General features: G+C 41.2%; 1 non-coding gene across 1 annotated transcript; it reads left to right on the top strand.

The window, feature by feature from the left end:
- The first annotated feature begins 317 nt into the window (after positions 1-317).
- On the top strand, positions 318-424 carry LOC136234366 (small nucleolar RNA R71). Its single transcript, XR_010691252.1, has one exon. It is a non-coding gene; the product is annotated as a small nucleolar RNA R71 (small nucleolar RNA).
- Positions 425-12,354: the final 11,930 nt, after the last annotated feature.

Below are 12,354 nucleotides of genomic sequence, written 5' to 3'. Positions count from 1 at the left end.
GACCATTAGGATCGCACGGTGCCATAAACCTATCAATTTTGTGCGACAAGGCAGAAAATTGGGCTTGCAACATCGCTACTGGATCAAGATTCATTATACCTTTAACTGATGATGTAGTTGAGGATGATGGTTTCGCTGATGGTAGGTGTCCACATTCCGCGAGCCACATACTGCTGTTGATTGCCATTTCCTCTAAAAGTTCTCTTGCTTGGGCAGATGTTTTCTTCATGAATAACCCTCCAGACATAGCGTCCAATGAACCTCTAGTTGTAGGATTTAGTCCATTATAAAATGTTTGCATTAAAAGTTCAGTGGGCAATTGGTGGTGCGGGCATAAACGTTGAAGTTCTTTAAAACGTTCTCAAGCCTCATAAAGAGTTTCATTATCATTTTGAGAAAAAGATGTTAACTCTTTAATGACTCTTGCGGTTTTTGCTAAAGGAAAAATTTTTGATAAAAATGCTTGGGCTAATTGCTCCCAAGTCTCAATTGATGTGGCTGGCATAGAAGTCAACCACTCTTTGGCTCGATCCTTCAAAGTAAAAGGAAAAAGGCGAAGTTTGATTGCTTCTGCAGTTACATCAGTAATTTTAAAAGTGTTACAAATTTCTAAGAAATTTGTCAAATGGGGGTTAGGATTTTCGTTAGGTAACCCGTAAAACGTTACATTATTTTGCAACATATTAAGCAACGCAGGCTTAATTTCAAAATGATGTGCATTAATTTGGGGTCTAACTATACTGTTTGTTGCACCGGCCACTCCTGGCCTAGCGTAATCCATAAGTGTGGCCATAACTTCTGGCTCGGTAATTCTATTTTTTATTGGGGTTTTGTTTTTCTTTTTCTTTTCTCTCTTGTTCTTTTTAAGAGTTCTTTCAATTTCTGGGTCAATAGAATCTGGTGACGTGCCCGAACTTCGAGAACTGCGCATGAACTTGAAATTTCGCACGAACAGAAACTACCTACAAAACAGAATTTTGAAAAAATAAATATGTTAGTAATTGAAAATAATTAAAAATATAAAAGTTTGAATAAGTATGAATAAACCTAGATTCGTAATAAAACACGAAAAATTTAAAATTTTGTCAAAAATTTTGGCGTATCCCCGGCAACGGCGCCAAAAACTTGTTGAGCGATTTCCGCAAGTGCACGGTTTCGCTTGTAGTAATAAAAGATATCGATCCCACAGGGAAATGCTTATTTAACAAAACTTTATTTACAATCGGTTAAAACTACTTTAAGGTTTATAATATGGAAAAATCGTTTAATCGGTTTTGGTTTTGAATTTGCTAGAATAAGAATTAGATTAGAATATGAAGATGTTAGAAAATATCTGATTTAAGATTGAATTTACAAAACAGGAACGTTTTAGTACTTTAGAAAAGTAAACAGGTATATTTGTTTGCATTAAGCAAAGAAACAACTTTAAACTTTGTACGAATTATAAAGATGAAATAAATGACGGAACCTCTAATTAATTGGCTTTGAACGCGACAAAACCCTTATCCGGGATAATTGCCCTTAACCAAATTAAAACTCTACCGAGATAATAATTTGCCTAACTGTTCAACAAAGTTTCCTTGTAAAGATTTTGGATTAAATACGTTTTAATGAAAACACCAGCATCAATCCACTTCGGCTCATTTACCAAAGTGCTGCATAAGAATCTATCGAATAGAACGGACTTTATTAGATGAAATATAAATTGATACAAGTTTACAGAGTACATGGAGCATTGAATTCTTCGACGGCGTGCAAGTGAATAGGTTGTCAATCCTTTTCTTGGGTTTCGTTCGAGTTTGTCAGGCTCAGGGGCGAATCCTCTACTCAATCTTCTCGCTGAATCTTCGTAATAGAGACTGGGTCGGTCTACTATCAAAATGAAAACTAAACTGGAACAATGTCTAAACGCTACTGAATTTGTTATTAATTTGTAAACAATGTGTGTACATCATATTGCTTTTTACATAAACTAAATCTAACTTCTGAATCACTTGATTCGGAATTTCTGCATAAATTCTACACTAATATCTTTCTTCTACACATATATCATTATATGTCATTCTTCCTTCCTCAACTCTCCATCAACTCTTTATTTATAGATGTTGAAGAGTCTTGATCAAAGTGTCGTGTCCGTTGTGGAGAGTCGTATACCTTGTGAAGGGACGTTCTTATCCACCCGAACGATCGCGTTCCGTCGAAAACGAAAGTGTGTAAAATGCTTCTAAAATCTCCTGCTCGTACCGAGAATTATCAAATTCACTACCGAGAATGGGGGAGCATCAAGTGGTCTTCAAACGAAGGGGAAAAGTGGCTGGCGACGCGTGTTGCGACCGTGAAAAGGGAAAGTCGCGATCGCGGCACGGAGCATTTTTGGTTTTTTCAGCTCTCGTTCGTGTCCTCGACTTGGCGTTATTAATTTTCGTCATCTTCGACTCCTTTTGTAGGGTTTTTCTTCTATTTTCGAGCTCTTTTTACTCCTATTTGGATTTTACCAAATATTTATGTACCTTGCATGAAAAAAACATATTCGAAAGTAAAAGCTTTCTAAATAGGTATAAATAGCATAAATTCGTAGCAATATTGATGTAATTATTGATGATATATTAGGTATATTTTGGGCTTAACACTTAGCTTGCTGAGCTTGGAAGGATAAGACAACATTCAGCAGATCCTTGAGTCCCTTAACTTCGTTGAGAAGCTGAGTGACCTGGGAAAGCTGCGTAGTCTCGAGAATTGAAGAACCAGCAGCAGAAGGAGTGGAATGTTGAAGATCTCTGATTAAGGCTTGCACTGAGTCGATGATCTTTTTGCCGGACTCAGTGGTAGCCAAATGGACATCAGTATGACCAGAAGGAAGTGGAGTGAAAGGAGTACCCTAGTCAGTGACTGGAAGAGTATGCTCAATCTGCACTTGAGTTGGAGGAAATGTTGATTGATCGGCAGAGAGTTTAGTTGTGGAAGTTATAACCCGAACATTGTCTGTGCTGACGGCAGAAGGATGGGGAGTCAGCACCATGCTTGAGGAAACAGCATGAACAGTAGACGGTTCAACCTGACTGGTTGATGTGGCTGAAGTGTTAGGGTCGGTATGTTCCTGCTGAGAAGAAACAGAGGCTTGTTTTTCCAATGGCGTCGAAGTAGTGGAAGTGGATTGCCGTTTGAAAAATGTGAGTTTGACAGTAGAAGGGTCCTTAGTTGTCTTTGACAGGAAAAGGTCAGGAAGAGTCGGTAGTTGCACAGGAGGTTCACTGACTATCTGCTCACTGGCCTTAACCAACTTTCGCCTTCTACGCGGTGGAGTGGAAGTATGAGCAGGTTCTTCTGAGTGAGTAGGAGAGGATTCCAGTTGCTCAGTATGAGTCTGGTCAGCTTGCTCTTCAACTTGATCAACAGTGTGTTGGTCAAGTACTTGCTCAACTCCCGCAGCTAACTCAGTGTCGACATGCACATCTCCACCAGCTAACCAAGTGTTAGCATCCTCAGCTTCATGTTCGCTGGCAGTTTCCTCAGAATCCTCAGCGTCATCCTGACCACTGGCTTCTTCTTCTTCTTCCTCCTCAGTACTATCTCCATCAAGTTCTTCCTCAACTTGAGAAATGAAGTGATCATCTAGTTGGACCTCAGGTTCCTCAGACTCAGCAACGGTACCTTGACACTGGGTGAAGTGAGAGTCACCCGGTACAATGAAGTCGGTCGGTATGGCTTCCAGAGGAGTCAAAGTTGAAGTCTTCTGCTTCTTCTGAGGTTGCTCAGCAGCTTCCTCAGTTCCAGGCTCACCTTGCCTGGTTCTTTTCTCAGCTGACTTACCAGCTGACCTCTGCCTCTTTGTTGGAGACTCAACATTTTGGGAAGGAGTCTCAGTAGTTTTCCTCTTGCGGGAAGCTGGGGCCTTAGTCCTTCGCCCTTTCTTTGGCTCAGCAGTTTCCTCAGCTTGGCTAGCAGCAGCAGCAGCTTTGCCTTTCTTCAAAGGCTATCCAAATTTCAGTGCCCTCAGCGAGGATGCTGTTATTTCAGTTCCTTTACATTTCTTCTCACCTTCGAGGTAAATTTTGTGGTCAATGAGGATTCTTGTTATTATTGACCCGAGCGTCATTGTACCAGTGCTGCGAAGGAACCCAGCAACGAGAAAGACAGGCATGTTGATGGGGGTGTACGTCAGCATGTGCCAGATAAAGCACTGCTCGAAATTTGTTGCTGATGTAGTGCAGTTTATCTTTGGGTAGATAAAATAGGTCAGCAAGTAGTGAGCCATCTTCTGGTGCTAACCCATTGATGATGCTGAAACTTCTCCTGAGTAGCCCTCAGGTTTGCAGAAGCTGTGTACATAATTAGTCTTGTCCTGATCTCCTGATCTTCTCAGCCTTGCTCCCTCAGTTTTTAGCTGGAGAAGATTTCCTATGTAGAGAGGGTTGATGAAGATGGTTTTGCCTTTTACCTCAGTGCACAGGTAGTCAGCGTTGTCATTTGCAACCTTGAGGTTGTGGTAGAATTCCCTCACTAGGTCAGGATAGGTTTCATCCCTAACCGAGAACAGCCCAGTCCATCCATTCTGTGAAATCCATTCGCAGAACGGCTGTTCATTCTGTACGAAATGTTCTGAGACCCATCTGGAGGGCTCAACTTTCCATTCTCGTACGTTCTCAAAGACTTTGGAGTAGGTGCGAATTTTCACAGTCTTTCCTTGACCAGAGTTCTGGCCAGTTTTTCCCTTGCTCGGCGTAGGAGGATTGCGAGTAGGTTCATTGGAGCTGGTCTTTTGGTGGCCGGCACCGGAGGTATTGTATGATACCTTAGTCATTCTTCGAAGATGGGGAAAGTTTTAGAGGGACTTGAGAGAGAAAGAGTTTGAAACAGTTTCTATGCCTTAGGATTTAATTAAGCGTAAAGAATAAAAGATGGGAAATTTCCCATAATTTATAGACGAAATGAGCGGTGTGGATCTTAATCGAATCCATGTGTCAGTTTTGCCTTGGGATTGTGTACCGACAAAGATCCTGACATTTATGACACATACGGCAAATACGTCATCCTAGGGCTATACGCGTGCTTTGCATTTATGCTAACGGATCTAACACTCAGTATTTAGAATGTCAAGCGTTTGATATTCTGAGTGGTCAGTATTGCATTTACGGATGATTTGATTTCTAAGTTCAAAAAGCTAACTTACTCAGTATGCAAAGGTTACTCAGTATTTGCTGTTTAATAAATTTCAATGAGTACACAGCAAAGATAATCATTCAGCATAATAATTCACTCAGCATGCATATTCATTTAGTTCAGGAATTTACTGAAGAGGATTGAACATACCAATAGCTTCTCTCAGTATGCTGAACTGCTCACGAGCCAGTGGCTTCGTGAAGATATCCGCAAACTGTTCATCCGTTGGGACAAAGTTCAGCTTGATCTCACCCTTGAGTACATGGTCTCTAATGAAGTGATGTCTGATGTTGACATGCTTCATTCTGCTGTGTTGAATTGGGTTCTTGGAAAGATCAATTGCACTTTTGTTGTCACATTTGACTTCAATTGTCTTCGTTTGAACACCATAGTCTTCAAGCTGTTGCTTAATCCATAGGACTTGAGCAACACAATGACCAGCAGCAATGTACTCAGCTTCAGTGGTAGACAAGGCTACTGACGCCTACTTTTTGCTGAACCAGGATACAAGACAGCTTCCTAAGAAGTGGCATCCTCCAGAGGTGCTTTTTCGTTCCAGCTTATCCCGTCCATAGTCAGCGTCAGTGTATCCAATGAGTGTAAAATCATGAGTATTTGGATACCACAAACCTGCGTTCACTGAGCTTTGCAAATATCTAAGGATTCTTTTTACAGCAATGTAATGAGATTCCTTAGGGTTAGATTGATATCTAGCACAGTAGCATACTAAAAACTGAATGTCCGGTCTACTGGCTGTTAAGTAAAGTAGAGAGCCTATCATACCTCGATATAATTTGCTGTCTACTGACTTACCATTTTCGTCAGCACAGAGGACAGTGTCAGTGCCCATAGGAGTGGATATTGGCTTGCAATTTTCCAAGTCATATTTCTTTAGGATCTCCTTGGCATATTTGGCTTGACTGATGAAGATTCCATTCTTTCCTTGTTTAATTTGAAGACCGAGGAAGAAGTTGAGTTCTCCCATCATGGACATTTCAAACTCAGTCTGCATTTGTTTGCTAAACTCCTTGCACATTGATTTGTTAGTTGCACCAAATATTATATCATCAACATAAATTTGGGCCAGCAGGGTATCTTTACCCTTTTTCTTAATGAATAAGGTTGTATCAGCTTTGCCCCTGACGTAATTTCTAGTCAGCAGGAAACTGGTCAGCCTCTCATACCAAGCACGTGGTGCTTGTTTGAGGCCGTACAGAGCCTTTTTGAGTTTATAAACATGGTTTGGGAATTTTGGATCCTCAAAACCTGGAGGTTGATTTACATAAACCTCCTCGTTTATAACTCCATTAAGAAATGCACTTTTGACATCCATTTGGAATAATTTAAAGTTCATGTAAGATGCATATGCACATAGAATTCTAATTGCTTCTAGCCTTGACACTGGGGCAAAGGTCTCACCGTAGTCAATACCTTCTTGCTGACTGTAGCCCTGAGCTACAAGCCTTGCCTTGTTCCTGACTACGTTTCCTTGTTCATCCATCTTGTTCCTGAAGACCCATCTTGTTCCGATGGTCTTTTGACTCTTTGGATGAGGTACTAGCTCCCATACATCGTTTCTTCTGAATTGATCGAGCTCCTCTTTCATTGTGTTCATCTAGAATTCATCGTACTCAGCTTCAGCGAAATTCTTCGGTTCTTGTACTGAGAAGAAAGCAACATTGCTAAGGTACTTCCTAAGTTGATTCCTCGTCATCAGGGTATTCCCAGCAGAATCAAGGATTGCACTTTCTGAGTGCCCTCTTGGAATCCTTATCTCTTTAGGTAGATTTATGTCTTGTGTTGTTTCTGTTTCAACAATCTCTGCAGAAGTAGATGGGTCAGTGAAAGTAATCTTAGGTTCACTCTTACTCTTGGTCAGCCTTTTCGTGAATGACTCAGTAGCTGGTTCTGGGTCAGCGGTGGTTACTGAGTTTGGATCATCTTCGGTCAGCGGCTGGTATCTACCTGCAGGGTCAGTTTCGTCGAACTCTACATGTACTGACTCTTCTAAAACTTGAGTTCGCTTATTAAAAACTCTGTATGCTTTGCTGTTTGTTGAGTAGCCCAAAAAGATAGCCTCATCAGCTTTTGAATCAAACTTTGCTAAGCTATCTTTGGTATTTAAAATAAAACATCTACAGCCAAAGGCACGAAAGTATCCAATATTGGGCTTTCGTCCTTTCCAAAGTTCATAGGGGGTTTTCTTGAGTATAGGTCTAACTAGAGCCCTATTAAGAATATAACATGCTGTGTTAACAGCCTCACCCCAAAAATACTTTGGAAGCCTATGCTCATCCAGCATTGTCCTGGCTATTTCAACTAGAGTTCTGTTCTTCCTTTCTACAACCCCATTTTGCTGAGGTGTTCTAGGAGCAGAAAAGTTGTGGTCAATGCCGCTGGCTTCACAGAATTCAACAAACTTTTGGTTTTTGAATTCTCCACCATTATCACTACGGATGTGAGCTAATTTTAGGTCTTTTTCATTTTCAATTTTTCTAACCAAATTTTTATAACCCACGTATACCGAGAGAAGTCATCTACAATGACCAAGGAAAATCTTCTTCCACCCAGACTCAGCGGCTGGACTGGACCAAAGAGATCCAAGTGTAGCAACTCTAACGGACGTTTAGTTGAGATAATATTTTTGCTATGAAAAGATTGTTTGGTTTGTTTTCCAGCTTGGAAAGCGTGGCATAATTGATCTTTTTGAAATTTAAGTTCAGGCAGTCCCTCAACCAATTGCTTTCTTGCTAGTTTGGCCAGGAGGTCCATGCTTACATGACTAAGTCTCCTGTGCCATAGCCAGGAATTTTCTTCCTTTGATACTAAGCACACAGTTTTTGAAAACTTTTTCTCTAAGTCTAGCATAAAGACATTATCTATCCGAGTGGCAGTTAAAATTAACTCATTTGTTTTTCCCTCGTATATTTTACATCCAGTAGCATCAAATATAACTTTTCTCCCATTGTCACATAGCTGAGCTACGCTGAGTAAGTTATATTTGAGTCCGCTGACTAGGGAGACAGATTCAATAGTAGGATTACCTCCGATGGTTCCTGACCCTACTATCTTACCCTTCTTGTTGTCTCCAAAACTTACGCTCCCTCCTCGTTTACGTTCAAACGTGATGAACTGAGTTTCATCACCCGTCATATGCCTTGAGCATGCGCTGTCAATATACCACATCTTTGACTTCTCGGCACATCTCAGGCTTACCTGCATTGTAACTAGTTACTTTTAGGTACCCAATTCTTTTTGGGTCCTGACTTGTTAGGTGCAACAGGTATAGCATCATATTTTATTTTATGGCGACATACATGGACAGTATGGCCACTCTTACTATAGAAGTCACAGCTGACTTCTGTTTAGGATTTTTCACTGACTTGTCAGCACCCTAGTGCTGAGCGTGCCAGCACACCTTAGTGGTGTGTCCCTTCTTCCCACAAAAGTCACATTGGACTTTTCGCTGGGGATTCCATCTCTGCTGAGTACCTTGGTACTGAGTTCTCAGAGGAAAGTTGTTTTTATTTGGAACCTTTAGTTGGTTCTGGATAGTTGTGACGTCCTTCCTCAGTTTCTTTGAAACTGACTGGACTTCAGAGACAGACTCATGTATGATTTTCATATTATCATGCAGAGTTGAATTGTCCTGAAGAAGGAATCTGAGGTCACTCAGTTTGACCTCTTCCACTTCGTCACAGCACCTATTGAGTGCTCTAACTTTCTTGTTACACTTCTTGACAAGTGTGTAGAGATCACTCAGGGCATTAACCATATCGTTTCTGAGCTGGGGAAGAGAAATTACCTCATTTGATTGCTCCTCATCGTCTGATGCGATGGATGGGTCAGCATGCTCAGAGACGCATGGCTCAGCAAGTTCGTCAGCCATGAAGCATATCTTCGCTGACTCGGTGGCCTCAGTTTCTGTAGATGAAGACTCATCACTGTCGCTCCATGTAGCCACCATTGCCTTCTTTCCACTCTTCTTGTCTTTCCTCAGCATGGGGCAGTTTGACTTAATATGGCCAGTTTGATGGCACTCAAAGCATGTAATGGGCTTTGAGCTGTCCTTTTTGTATTTGCTGTCACTTGAGTCAGCCTTATACTTATCAAACTTTCTGTAAGGCTTCTTAGAGTATTTGTCACTCTTTCTGAATAGCCTTTTCATCTTCCTTGTAAACATAGCCATCTCCTCATTGTCAGTTAAACTCCCGTCAGTGGAGTCAGCTTTCATGACAAGGGATTTCTGCTTCTTGTCTTCAGATTTTTCTTTCACCTCAAAGTTTTTCATGGATATCTCATGGGTCAGCAATGAACCGATGAGTTCGTCATATTTGTAGGTGGTTAAATCCTGAGCTTCCTCAACTGCTGTCTTCTTTGCTTGCCAGTCTTTAGGAAGACTCCTGAGTATCTTTTTACTTGTTCTTCCTCAGTGAAGATTTTCCCAAGTCTCTTGAGCTCATTAATGATGTTGGTGAACCTTGCGTTCATGTCTGAAATGCCCTCATCATTGTTCATCTCGAACAGCTCGTACAATCTCATCTGCTGATTCACTTTGGATTCTTTTACTTTGTTTGTTCCCTCGTAGGTGACTTCCAGCTTTTTCCAGATCTCTTGCGCCAACTCACAACCTGAGATTTTGTTATATTCTGCATCATCGAGCGCATAGTGAAGCATATTGATAGCCGAAGCATGGTTTTGAAGCTTCTTAAGATCATCCTCTGTCCATTTGGCCTCAGCTTTTACAACTGTTTGGCCAGCCACAACCTCGACAGGTACAAACGGGCTTTGGACTATAGATAGCCAGGCACTCATGTTTGTAGCCTGAATGAAGTTTTTCATCCTATTCTTCCAGAAGGTATAGTTTGACCCGAAGAATAGGGGAGGCCTAGTAATGGACAGCCCCTCAGGCAGTATTTGAGTTGTTTGGTTTCCAGTGAGAAACCGAGTGTTGTTTTCGCCCATGGTAGGGATCAGCTCAAGGTTGTTAGACCTTTTAAAGTGAGCTTTTAAGCTCTGATACCACTTGTTGGTCCCTTGTTAGGTTGCAAGTATAGTTCCAAGGGGGGGTTAGGAACTATTTAAACTTTTTATGCAATTAGGGCAGACTTCTTTTTCTAAGGAAAAAGGTTTAAACAGCGGTGCTGAGTAAACAGCAAGATACTGGCTTAGTCAACTAGTGACTAGGTCAGTTTCTTAGCTTGAGTCAGGAGATAGCACTTAGAGTCTATTCCTGAGCTCAGACGTTCAACGCGCACAACTCAACTTGACCTCTTTACTTGGTCAGTTTTGGTTATTTAAAGCAAGCAATATAAATAAGGAGTTAAAGGTAAGAAATACTTCACTCAGCAGATTTATCCAGGTTCGGCTTCTTCTAAGCCTACGTCCTATCCCCGGAACACGTTCCGAGATTTTAAATACTCTACTGAGCTCTTTAAAGGTAGAGCCTCAAACCTTTTACAATATCAGCAACTGAGTATGACAAGAGTACCTTCCTCTATACTTCTACTCAATCCTAATCTCTCGCTGAGTACTAAAACCGAGTACTCAGCCTCTCCTTTCTATCTCTAGAAATGATAATTGTTTTGTCCTATACAAAGATTTGCTAAGACACTTTAGACGATTGAATCAATCACTCTAGACTTTTACACAGATATAAGAATTGTAGTGTAAGATCTTGCTTTGCTTCTTGCTTGCAGAACTTGTGTAGAAATTTGGTCAGCGTAACTGCTTGATCAAGTTCTATGTAGAGTGAAGCTTCTGATGGCTTTATTTATAGAGACGTCTGGGCATCGGTCATTTCGAATTTCGAAATAACCGTTGGAGGGAAACGGCTATATGTCATTGTCATCCTAACTTGCTCAGAGCTCTCGGCCAATCAGAATGGTGTATCTTCTGTCCTCGGTCAGCTCAGCAGACTGTCTCTCCTTTTATGGTAAAGTCAACTGGACAGCATACTGTGTGGTCTGAACTTTGCCCAAAGGGGAAATACTTTGTCTGGAAGTTTTCCTTTGCCAGCTGCTGTCTTGTACGCTTTGTCGAGACTACTCAGCAGCTTCATCTTGAAGTTGTTCCCGAAGGTCTTCTAGATCCTTCCGTTTGCTGAGTTGCGTTTTGTTCAAAACGGCAACGTCTTGACATACGCGGGCCGAGTGTACTGAGTTGTTTGACTTGGGCCTTGGCTTCCGTATTGGGCTTGGGCCTTTTAATCCTTTATGTCTTATAACAGTTTTAACTCAACATTGAACAAACACATTAGTAGAATAAATCAAAGCATTTAAACTTGGTGTGTTTAGAATATGTATTTTAAATTATACTTAAACAATTTTGTCAAATCAAAATTATGTGGAAAGGTGTTTCAACATACTCCATGGTTAAAAGTTTTTTCAATTCAGGACAGATGCTTCCTGGTCTAAACTCCAGCTTAATGATCCTGATCCCCAAGACAGAGGATGCGGTTGCTATTGATCAATACAGACCGATAGCGATGAGCAACTTCGGATACAAGATTATTTCTTAGGTTCTGGCCGACAGGTTGTCTATAATAGCTTCCTGAATTGTATCTGAACATCAATTCGGGTTCATCCCTGGTAGGAATATTCACCAATGTATTGCCTTAGCCTCTGAGGGCACCAATATGCTAAGAAAACGCTGTTTTGGGGGAAATATGGCAATTAAAATTGATATTCGGAAGGCGTTCGATACATTAGACTGGAATTTCCTATTAATAGTAATGGAAGCATTCGGATTCTCGACTCAATTTTTAGATTGGATTCTTAATATCTTGTCCTCTGCTCGCATTTCCTTTCTAACGAGCGGTCAAATCAATGGCTTCATCAATTGCTCCAGGGGGGTGCGACAAGGAGATCCCCTTTCTCCCATACTGTTTGCCATCGCAGAGGACTTCCTAAGCCGTTGGCTGGGGAAGCTGAGGTCATCGGGGGATTTCTCTCCAATGGATTACACATGGGCAACCTGTTTCCCGACACATTTACTCTACGCGGACGACATCTTACTGTTTGGTAAGGCTTCGCATGGAAACTTGAGGTTGCTGAAAGAGGTTTTTTCAATTTATGGAGCACTCTCAGGCCAAAATGTGAACTGGGGTAAATCTGAGCTTTTTCTAAATCCTGCTATTAACGCTCGACGAAGAAGCAGCTTAGCGGATCAGTTGGGAATTCGAACTGGAACTTT

The sequence above is a fragment of the Euphorbia lathyris genome, chromosome 6 (genome assembly GCF_963576675.1).
Source record: "Euphorbia lathyris chromosome 6, ddEupLath1.1, whole genome shotgun sequence".
In the NCBI taxonomy this organism is placed as follows: Eukaryota; Viridiplantae; Streptophyta; class Magnoliopsida; order Malpighiales; family Euphorbiaceae; genus Euphorbia; species Euphorbia lathyris.
The sequence above is the reverse complement of the archived record's forward strand: the minus strand, read 5'-3'. Positions and strand labels throughout refer to the sequence as shown.